At 36.6% G+C, this 8,096-nt stretch overlaps 1 long non-coding RNA gene across 2 annotated transcripts in view; it reads right to left on the bottom strand.

The window, feature by feature from the left end:
* Positions 1 to 5,184, bottom strand: part of LOC128249210 (uncharacterized) — a 119,982-nt gene extending 114,798 nt beyond the window's left edge. For both annotated transcript variants that reach the window (XR_008265328.1, XR_008265327.1), the window contains exons 1-2: positions 4,765 to 5,184; positions 2,441 to 2,567 (exon numbers count right to left, since the gene is read on the bottom strand). This is a non-coding gene — a long non-coding RNA (uncharacterized LOC128249210). The remainder of the gene's footprint in view (positions 1 to 2,440; positions 2,568 to 4,764) is intronic.
* Positions 5,185 to 8,096: the final 2,912 nt, after the last annotated feature.

Consider the following 8,096-nt stretch of genomic DNA (forward strand, 5'->3'; position numbering starts at 1 on the left):
TATATATATGTATATATATATATATATGCATATACATATGCAAATATATTGGCACAGGACATCACGGAACTTAAACAACATGAAATATGAAATACGAAAACATGGAATACAACCTATTTTTGCGAACAATGAAAGAAACAAATGGAAAACAACGCAAGCAACATTAAAAAACGACCCTTCTTAAGTTGTCGGCTGTTTTTTACTCGGATCTCGAGCTATTCACGACAAGATAAGTCTTCGACAAAACAGTTGCTCCTGCAAATCAAATTAAATGAAATTTGGGATTTTGCGGAGGGTCAAAGCTGGTTACAAAAACAGGACAGTAAAAACAAACAGGAAGGGCTGCTCAGCCTAAACTAGGTGAGTTGCAGAACACGGAGGAACAATCTCTGACAGGAGACAGACAAAAATGCGTCTTATCCCTGCGACTGATTAGAAGGACAGAAAGAAACTCAAATTAGGAAAAGAAAGATGGCTCATGGTCACGTGCGAGCAACGAGACAGCAAAGGAGGAAGAGTGATGGAGAGAGACGGACAGATAGAGAACGGCAGATGGGAGAGAAAGAGAGTTAGAGAAAGGATGAGAGAGAAAAGAACGAAAGGGGAGAAGAAGGGATAAGAAGAATTAGAAAAAAGTAGAGAAAGGAAACGAAAGAGGAGATGGCAAGAGAAAAAGATAGAAAAGTGTCGCATCGAAATTATTAAGATAAAACTTACTTAGAATGGACGCGTGGCATTCAATCATATAATAATATAAATAATATATATATATATATATATGTGTGTGTGTGTGTATACATACATATATGTAATACATATATATGTTTATACATATGCATATATGGGCACAGGAGATCGCAGAACGTAAACAACAGGAAATATGAAATACGAAAACCTGGAATACAATATATATATTGTAGAACCTATTAAGACCATTGCCGAGTATTTAATACTCCTGCAAGACCCGCATTAGACTCCAGACGACATGCTTAAGTTGGTGAATGCTGCCATAATCCTCGCCGTCAGTTCATTGTTGGTGTTATAAGGAGTTTTGTTGATCTCTCGCTCAACTGCGCCCAACACATAATAATCAAAGGGGTTGCAGTCTGGGGGGTTAGGTAGCCAGATGTTAGGGGTGATGTGGTCGCAGAAATTATTTGACAGCCACGATTGGGTTCTTCTGCTTGCGTGACATGATGCTGAGGCCAGTTGCCAGATACAGGGTGTTCTAGCAGCCACCCTCTAGACCGAGGACAGTACTACTCACTCCAGGGACTTGATATAGGCCTTCGTGTTGAGTCTGACGCCGCGTGGGACGATGAATGGAGGCATAACGTCGCCATCACATCCAAACACCATGATGTTGACTGGATGTTTGATCTTTATCACTCTCGGTACATGTTTTGGGGACTCGGCAAGCAAACGGTTGTTCTGTGTGTTCACCATCTGATCCTGGCAGAAACTTTTCTCGTCTATGAAAAACCAAAGCATGTTCGATTGGAAGGGATGCTTGAATTTGTCCAAAAGCTTCGTAACGCGGTCTTTTCTCTTGTCCTTGATGGTTTGGGGTAAAATTGTCCCTTCCTCATCTTCTATGAGGAATACCGAATGTCTTCGTGCACTACCTGCCTGATAAGAAAACCATACACCACCATGTTCCTGGATCTCCATGGCCTGGATCTCACCAACAAATTCAGGAGTTCTTTCCGAATCCTAGCACTGCCTCCTAGATTGACATCCAAACACTCTGAAATGTTCGTATTGGAGCAGTACATTTCGTATCCAAATTTCTGGCAGTGTGAATTGCGCCATGGTGCTGTTTTTCTCACAGACGATGACCCTACCATACTTTGTAGTGGACAAAATCAAAAACAAACAATGGAAAACGTGAAATTAAAACTACAAAATGGTGACGAGTTACCTGTCGCACCCTCTACACCCCCCTACACACACGCTCGTTTACCATTTTGTTACCATATTTCCGTTGGAATGCACCGCCTTTGTTTCATTTAATTTCGAAAATATTCACGAATTTAATGAAATAACTTATTATTTAGCTGGTGCTTTGAACGTCAATTAATAAGAAATTTTAATGGCGTGTTTTAATCTGGATTACATTAACTCGTTTATTACCAAATATCTGTTGAAATTCACTGACTCGCTTTTTATTAATTTCGAAAATAATGAAGAATTTAGTAACATAACTTATCAAGCTGGTGCTTGGAATATAAATTTACAGGAAATTTTGTTGGAATTTTTTAATTTAGATTACTTCACAACAGCATGTTTGTGTTAAAGAGAAAGGGCGTTGTGAGGCAGACTGGTACGGAAAAGGTTACAACAATTTTAATAAGGAACATTTGTTAACACACACCCATACACAGACATAAACATATACATACGCACACGCACACACAAAAACAGCCAATTGCATACACACCTTGTTTCTGGTGCAGTTACGTTGCTACATGACGACCAATGAATTCGAGATTCAGAATAATGTGCTCATAGAATGTCCGTGAATGGTATCTTGCTGTCTTCTTTACTACGAGACACCATCTTCTTGGCTAAAGAGAGAAAAAAAAAGAAACAAAGGCGGGTAAGAAAGATTGAAAGAGAGGGAAAGGGAGGGATAGATAGAGAATTAGAAGACACTTGCCCACGCAACGGGAGAGAACGCGAAACCATGTGATTGAAAAGGAAGCTTTTTACTACACGTTCATTTCAGCGCCTTTACCAATTCCTAATCCCGGGGCAAATTTGAAACAAATTCAACTTGTTTTTATTCTGTTTGTGTGTGTGTGTGTGTTCTTTTTTTATATTCTTTTTTTGCTTTGTTACTAATTAACAGAGCGTATTATGCTATGAAAGCAATTCAAGGGGGAAAACAACTGGCAAATCCTCAACTGCCGCCAGATAGCAGCACCAGTCGTACGCTTTGTTCTCCGTTATGACTTGAATGGTGTCTGATACTTGATGCTTAGAGAATAACATTCTTTTCGGTGGTAAGTTCGTTAAGTTTGGTCAACGGTATCATTAGACTGTGATAAAAATCTAATAACATCCGAACACAAACTCTATTATCTTTCATGTCCGACATCTGTTTTGTTAGGGGTCACGCTTAGTTTGACCTTAATTAAACACGATCAATGTATTATAAAGGGATTTGGGCAACTGTACATACGTGTCTGTGTATATACATGTGAATGTGCATGTGCAAGTATGCATGTGCAAGTATGCATGTGCACGTGTGATCGTTTGCGTGTACATATACGGATAATGTGCGTGTGCATGTATATATATATATATATATATATATATATATACATACACACACACACAAATTTATACATATATAAAATCGAAAGAAAAGGCTGGAGGAATCATGTTTCCATATGTAAATGTTTGTTTTTGTTTTCCTGTTTGTGACCGATTCTCTGAATGCGCATATTATAATAATATATAAAAGTATATGTATACACAACCATATATGTGTGTATATATATTTGTGTGTGTGTGTGTATATGTATATTTATGCACACACATATATGAATATTATATAATATTTACAATTTGTATATGTATATATATATGTATGTGTACACATATACATATTATATATATACATATACGTATATATATGCATATGTGAATGTGTGTGTATGTATATATATGCATGTATATTTATGGAAACATGTATCTTATACAAGATTTACATTTCGTATATGTATATATAATATGTATATTTATGTATGTGTGTGTGTATTTATATATGCATATATGAATGTGTGTATGTATATATGTATGTATGTATGTATATTTATGCACACATATACGAATATTATATATTTACATTTTATGTATGCGTATATATAAGTATATATATATATATATATATATATTTATATATATATATATATATGCATGTATATATGTATATATATGTATATTTATATATATACACACACATATATATGTGTATGTATATATATATATATGCATATGCATGTATGTGTTTATGTATGCATATATGAATGAGTGTGTGCGTGTGTGTGTGTGTGTGTGTGCGTGCGTTTTGGTAGGTAAGTGCATATCTACCTTAACATAATGCAATTTTGACGACTGAAAATTTATCAAAACACAATTACAGAATTTCTTTTGGGGCATTTTGCGCTTTGTTGTATTTTAGCTCCCAAGAAGCACAGTTACTAACACCCATGCCAAAACTGCCACCACCATCGCCATCACCATCGCCATCAATATTATTATCATTATAGTCTTTATGACCACTGACACTGCCACTACGACCACCACCACCAATAACAACAACAACAACAACAACTACAACACCACCACCGCCACCACCAATGTCAATCCTCCTCATTAAAACTATCATCAATATAACCATCACTGTTACTACTACTACTACTACTACTACTACTTCTACTACTACTACTACTACTACTAATGCTGTTGCTGCCTTCAAATGGGAACATGACGCTGATGGTGGTGTTGATGATGTTGATGACGACGGCAATGACGATGACGATGATGATGGTGATGGCTTGTGATGATGACCACGACGATGATGTTCATGATGACGATGATGGAAGTCGACGTTGCCATGGCTAAGCGTGATGAATGTAGTACATAGATGTGAAGGTGTTAGTAGTAGTAGTAGTAGTAGTAGTAGTAGTAGTAGTAGTAGTAGTAGCGCCCTTCGGAAACTTAAGAATGATTTAGGTTTAATTGTTACTCTCTCACCTTTTTTTTTTCCTTTTACGTTTCTTTCCCGATGTCCATGTTATACGAAAAGCCGCCATTACCATCTGTTTCAATCGGCCATTTTGCTTTGTGGGTTTTCGAGCGCTGGCGGCCATTTTACATAATAATATAGGCGAGAACAATAGCGCATTGTTTTAGTTGGTCATCTGATTAGATAGGAGGGTGGGGCGAGGATGAGAAAGCGATAAGTGGAGATGATATGAAGGAAAGAATGGGGTTTGAAAGAAACAAACTGAAGGAGATGCGTAGAAAGGAAAGGAGAAGAGAAAAAGTAAGAAAGAGGAAAGAGATAAGGGAAAAGAAAGAAAGAAAGAAAGAAAGAAAGAAAGAAAGAAAGAAAGATTGGAAGAAAGGAAAGAAGGAAAGAAAGAAAGAAAGTCAAAGAAAGAAAGGAAGAGAAGGAGGAAGAAAAAGTAAGGAAGACAGGTCTGAGATGAATGAAAGAAAGGGCGAAGAAAAGAAGAAAGTATGGGTGAGTGAACGGAAGTGGTAATGTATAATGACGATGAATGGTGCACGGTAAGGTAGAAGTGAGAGAGAAATATAATGAGTGTACAACGGAGGAGTTGGAGGAGGAGGAGCAGCAGCAGTAGGATACAATATTGAATAGAGATTGTTAGAATGGTCGGAGGAGCGTAGATGAGCGTAAAGGTAGAAGTGGGAGGGACAGAGCTTGAGGGATTATGTGCGCATGATTTTATATAAAGGCTAAATTAAACGTCATTAAATTTTGTGGTGGTGGTGGTGGTGGTGGTGGTGTGGGGTGTATAAAAACTAATTAAAGCGAGTCCAGTATGGAGCTGGTGCATATTCTAACGACCCCAGAAGGATGAAATACACAAAGCTATGTGTGTGTGCATTTGTTTGTGTGAGCGTGTGTGTGTGTGTGTCAGTAGGTATGTATGTGTGTATGTATTTATGTATATACGTATTTGCTTGTGTGTACGAATGTACGAGTTAAAGCAAAAGTACTCGGTGCCTTGTGTAGAGTTTTTTATTAATAGGTGGGCATCACAGGGGCATAACTCAGAGTTTCTTATGTACAAAGGAATGTGTCTAAAGATGATAACACCTTGATAAATGGAAAATTCGCTGTATTTGTTTTGAAAGTTGGCTCCTTAATGGTTGTTTGTAAGTTCGCTGTCGGTTAGACATGCCAGATCACGAGATAAAAATTACGGTAAAAAGCTTCTAAAGCTTTTCAACAGGGACATGCCGCCTGGGTAGGCAAGGTAGGCCGTGCCTACCCTGAATAAAATAGATCGATAGTAACATTTTCCTTTTATGACAAAATATTCCCCTAATTCAATAAAATTATGAAAGTATCTTAGTCCGTTATAGATTAGGTAGGCATAATTCATCCTTGCCTTTCAATCTCAGTATTAAAGCTACGCATAAAACTGCTGTAGTACACATGCTGTGTACACTCCTACAACACCATTTTCTTTATGTGCTATAAAGGCAGAAGTAAATCTGCCTCCAACTCAGTCGCGCGCCTGTTTCGTTTATTTTTTGCTTTTTTTTACCACATAAACGTCACCAACTGCCTACCCTGAGTAGTTACTCACGGCACGAGCCTGCTTTTAAAGTATGAGGTTCTCATAGAAGTAATTGAGTAATTCTGTCGATATTAACTTTCCTTCACAAGGGAGTTAAGTCTTATGGTTCTTACAGGTCGGTATTTCGAATCGGTTGAAGGTGATCCAGAAAAATGCTTGCAGTTAGGATGTATTCTTTCACAAACAGGCAAAATCTTCAATTACCTGATGCACTGGAGTAGGATGGGGTTCTGTGGAGCAATCAAGCCCTCCGTCTCTGAGCATCCATATAAAAATGGGATAGGGAAGAGGAACTTAGACTGCGCTTGAACCTATATATAGATGAGTGAATCTTCATCGAGACTAACGTTTCCCTAAAACAGCCCCTAGTTTAAGGCTTCTAGTGCAGAGAGTAGCCTTATCGAAAATTTCACTTTTAAAGAATATATTTGCGACCCTAGTGCTTATGTCTATTCCTAGATTCTTAATTATATATGGTTGGTTGGCTGGCTGGCTGGTTGGTTGGTTGGTTGCTCTCATAGCTAAATTCCGTCTCCTCGCTTAGTTTTCTATTTCGATTGACTGACCACTGACTATCCAATGAGTCGATAAACATCTGAATTGTTTGTTTTTTATCTATCCCCTAAAGTATTTTCGTTAAATTTCATCAAGAAATGTTAAAAAGGCACAATGGCACAAATGGATAGACATTCGATTCTGAAGAGAATGTAAAAATATACCTGGAAGAGTTTTCACCAGCAAAGACAGGAAATTCTCTCGCAGAAGATATTGGAACGAAACGGATATTATATCGCTGATTGAATAAATCGCTTGTGCTTAAAACTTGCGTCTTATTTTCACTTAAAAATGAAAGGGAAATTTGGCCTCTCCAAGATACGTCCTCTTCCTTCTCCTCCTCCTCCACCTCATCATCATCATCATCATCATCATCATCATCATCATCATCATCATCATCATTGCTGTCCTCGAGAGAGTCTATTGAAAGGTGGGTGAAAGTTGCGAAAATGGCAAGAGCGGGTGGTACCTCTCTAAGTGTGAACCTGTAAGTCAGAAAGAAGGAATTGGAGAGGGCGCTTCTTCCTAGGATTACAGGAAAATCTTGGACAGTGAGGTTCCCCGATTATCTCAGGAGGGTCACATCTCTATCATCCTCCCCGCCTTTTTTTTTAACCCTTGCATGCTATGCATATGACCCTTCTTTTCCAGTGTAAAACGCGTATACTTATTTTATTATCATTTCATTATTATATCTAAACCCCCAACACTTTATCTCTGTCTCTGTATTGTCCCCTCATCCTTCACCCTTGTGGCAAATTAATGAAATCATTATTATTATTATTATTATTATTATTATTATTATTATTATTATTATTATTGTTGTTGTTGTTGTTGTTGTTGTTGTTGTTGTTGTTGTTGTCGTCGTCGTCGTCGCCGCTGTCATTGTTATTGTTATTATTATTATTATTATTATTATTATTATTATTATTGTTATTATTATTATTATTATTATCATTATTACTATTATTATTATTGTTGTTGTTGCTGTTGTTGTTGTTGTTATTGTTATTATTATTATGATTATTGTAATTATTATTATTATTATTATTATTATTATTGTTATTATTATTATTATTATTATTATTATTATTATTGTTATTATTATTATTATTATTATCATTATTACTATTATTATTATTGTTGTTGTTGCTGTTGTTGTTGTTGTTATTGTTATTATTATTATGATTATTGTAA

The sequence above is a fragment of the Octopus bimaculoides genome, chromosome 12 (assembly GCF_001194135.2).
Source record: "Octopus bimaculoides isolate UCB-OBI-ISO-001 chromosome 12, ASM119413v2, whole genome shotgun sequence".
Taxonomy (NCBI): domain Eukaryota; kingdom Metazoa; phylum Mollusca; class Cephalopoda; order Octopoda; family Octopodidae; genus Octopus; species Octopus bimaculoides.